Source organism: Lycium barbarum, chromosome 11 (genome assembly GCF_019175385.1).
Source record: "Lycium barbarum isolate Lr01 chromosome 11, ASM1917538v2, whole genome shotgun sequence".
Taxonomy (NCBI): Eukaryota; Viridiplantae; Streptophyta; class Magnoliopsida; order Solanales; family Solanaceae; genus Lycium; species Lycium barbarum.
This window is the reverse complement of record NC_083347.1, coordinates 105476831-105480652: the sequence shown is the minus strand read 5'-3', so window position 1 is coordinate 105480652 and position 3822 is coordinate 105476831.

Genomic DNA, 3822 nt, shown 5'->3' with positions numbered 1-3822 from the left:
CCCACGATGTGGCAGCCCCGCCCTGCCAGTGCACAGTTCTTACCTCCTCTATCTAGTGCAAATGGAGCTCGGTGAGCCTGATACTGAGTCCCCTGACCACCCTGTCTGAGTCTGGGGAAAAACTTCCTAATATGCCCTGGATCACCACACTCGTAATAGGCACGGTCCAGCGTAGGTCTCTGAACTGAAGCTGATGAAACAGTATAACCCCCATGATGACCTGAAGACTAATGATTGGTCCCTGATGGACCCCCAACCGATACCTGCACAGCGGACTGAACCAGACGCCCTGAATACACTTGTGAACTCTACCCCTCGAGAACGAGTTGCTGAAGTTCCCACCCCTTCGAGCTTTATTCTTTACATGCATTGCGTGACTCTCCTGTCTAATCCCTCAATAACACGGACATGCTTCACTACCTCCTGGAATGAAGCCCCATTGGCTACAAGTTGAAAAGTTAATAGCTGAATTCCAGTGTTCATTCCCTTAACAAAACGCTTGATCCTCTCCCCCTCAGTAGGAAGCAACTGAAGAGCATATCGGGATAAGGAGTGGAAACGGGACATATAAACAGCAACAGATGAATTCCCTTAATCAATATTAGCAAACACATCCTTCCTTCTGTTCCTCCGAGTATGTGGAACATACTTATCTAAAAACACAGAATAGAACTGAACCCAAGTCAACGGAGGTGACCCCGCTGGCCTGCACTCTACGTATGGCCTCCACCATAACTTGGCATCCCCCAAGAACTGGAAGGTCACAAACTCAATCTTAAAAATGCCTCAAAATCTTATAGAGCCTTTCATGACAATCTATGATGAACTCGTACACATCCTCTGACTCAGTACCATAGAAAACCGGAGGCTTCATTTTATTAAACCTCCAAAATAAATCATGCTCCTCATCGGTCATCTCCGGCCCTGCAACTGGTCTAAAAAATGCCGCAAAACCTAAAACTTCATCCAAACGAGGTGCCATTACTGCGGCATGCTGAACTCCCAGGACCTGAACCCCATCCAGACCTGGGGTTGCTATCCCTGCACCCCTACCTACTGGAACGACCGGTATCACCCAGGTCTGTGCCAATCCATGCAACTCGTTCAGCACCTGCGTCATCGCATCTGGTATACCTGAAGCAGCTGTAGCCCCTGGCAGAACTGGCATTGCCGCAGGCTGAGCTGGTGCGGTTGTATCTCCCGTGGCCTCATTAGGAACCACTGAAGGCACGGGATCAACTGTTGGGACACTGCACCTAGCCGATGTCACCCCTCTACCTGCTCCTCTACCTTCACCTCTGCCTCTGGCTAGTCAGATACCAATTTGAATCATCCAGATACCAATTGGAACCAAGTAGCACGAAAAAAAAAGGGAATTTTCCTAATGTCTGGTAGCCTCTCGAAGATAAGTACAGACGTCTCCGTACCGATCCGCAAGACTCTACTAGACATGTCCTTGTACGATGAGATCGATGAACCTAAAGCTCTGATACCAACTCTATCACGACCCAACCCGCCATGACTGGCACTCACACTAAATCCGAGTGGGCGAACCCACACGTCTAACCATCTACTCATTTAAGTCTATTAGCCAATTCAATCAGTTGTTAACAATTAACACACGAGACTAAATCAAATAATAGTCATGCCATAAAATAAGAACGTAAGTGCGGAAATCCTAACTTATTATAACCCTAAAATTCGAAAGTCACCGTACAAGAACTCTAATCCAAAACATGTCTAATGAATGTATACTGTCTAAATAACTAACCATCAATGTCTGGAATGCAAATAGACATTAGATAAAGAAGATCTTCGGGCGGCCTGGCATGGATATAAGCTTACCCTAAATCTGTCAGCAATATGCCTCAATGCTAAATAAGAGGTCGTGAAGCAGTCTCTGGATCACAATCTGCACTCAAAATAATGCAGCAAGGTAGTATCAGTACAAACACTATGTACCGGTAGATATAAGCCGACTAAGACTAGTATCATGCATGAATCACAAAATCAATAAAATAGACAGACTACTCAACAACACATAATCAAATAGCCCAACAACAAGTCAACGTCCGATAATAACAATCAAGTCACCCAATGATATCAAATCATGTCAATAGAAGCAAATAACAGAATAAGTCTACCAACCACAACCAAATACACATTGTACACACATGCTAACTGATGTCATTGCCCAGTAGTCATGACCTGCAGGGGACCCATGGTGTCCATGTATCACTCATTTCGGATCCACTCCCAGGACCCAAGCTTACAACCAGGCTACATCCTCACCCCCGGTCAAATATGACTGTTCATATCTAGGTCTCATCCTTACCCCCTGTCAAATGAGCCTATTTATATATATTATCACTTCGCTTTCAATAATCGATTTATCATTTTGTACCTCAATTTTATACAAAAGATCATATTAACTTCTTACCACCACATCATCAACCTGTAGGTTCCAACATATCAAACAGTGGCACGAATCCCACATAATCACTCACTCAATAGCATATAGGAATTTCAACCACACACATTATGCTTGAAGACTAGACATGCTTTCTCCTATCAATTTCACAACACATACGATCAACTAATCAAAGTCTAACTCAAGTAGACCGTAACCTACCTCGACTGTAGAGCTGGAACAGTGCAGATTACTCCGCTATAGCCTTTCCCTTCCGTAAATCCTTGGAACGCTCAAAGTCTAGCAATTAAGATGCTAAATAAGTCATAATCGCTCTAGTCAAAAAAATCAATTTAAAGAACACCCTTCCCTTCTTGCCCCATTCCAATGGGTGAATGATTTATAGGTGTAAATCATCCTAACATTAGCCTTAGCAACCACCAACTATCAATTTACGTGGTTATTTAATCAATTTATCCCATACAAATAGTTTCTATGGTCAAGCTACCATTTTTATGAAACCCTAAGCTCAATTCACTTAATTTATGCCTCTAATGGTTCAATTCTTGACTATAAAGTGATAACCCAAGATATTAGATGATAAACACACAATAACAATCATAACCCATCAATTATTGGAAGTCTATTAAGTTCTAGGGTTACAATGCCCAATTCACCATTATAGACCCATAAAAGGGATGATAATCATGGAGACGAAAGCGTAATGATGGAAGGAATGGTTGAGACTTACTTCTCAAGGATATTCTTGTCCTAGCTTTGAATATTTCCCTAGGTGCTTGTGGGGAACTATTTTGGAGTTTTATGAATAAAGAATTCGGAACTAAGTGTTTAAAAGCCGACATTTTGTCCCCGTCGACCGCTCCGACGGTCCACCCGTAGCTGCAGCGGTCCCGCTACAGCGGACAAGTGCCTGCCGTAGCGAACCAACCCAGACTCAATCCTCCGCTGTGGAAAGCCTGGTCCCGCTGCAGCGATCCCGCTACAGTTGTCCAGTGCCTGCCACAGCAGACACCTCGATTCCCAAAGACCGCGACGGCGAGAGGCCGATCGCTACAGCGGTACCACCGCAGTGGCACTTCTTCCGCTGCATCGGTGCAACTGAACCAGTATGCTTTTTAATTTCATTGTTTTTCACTCTACCACCTAATATTTCACCCGAGGCCTCACAAACACAAACAAAACATGCACATAGACATGAAAACACCATACGAACTCACCTGTGGCCTTGAAATTCCCAACGGAGTTCTAATTTCCTATGTCACCCCCCAATGGACTGAACACAATCAAACAGTAATCACAAACAAGTCAAGTTTTCAGTTCGTAGACTTATATAATCGAGTTTCTATTAGCTCGTTCTACCCTTGGGAAGTATCTATTTGGTAGGGTGATCC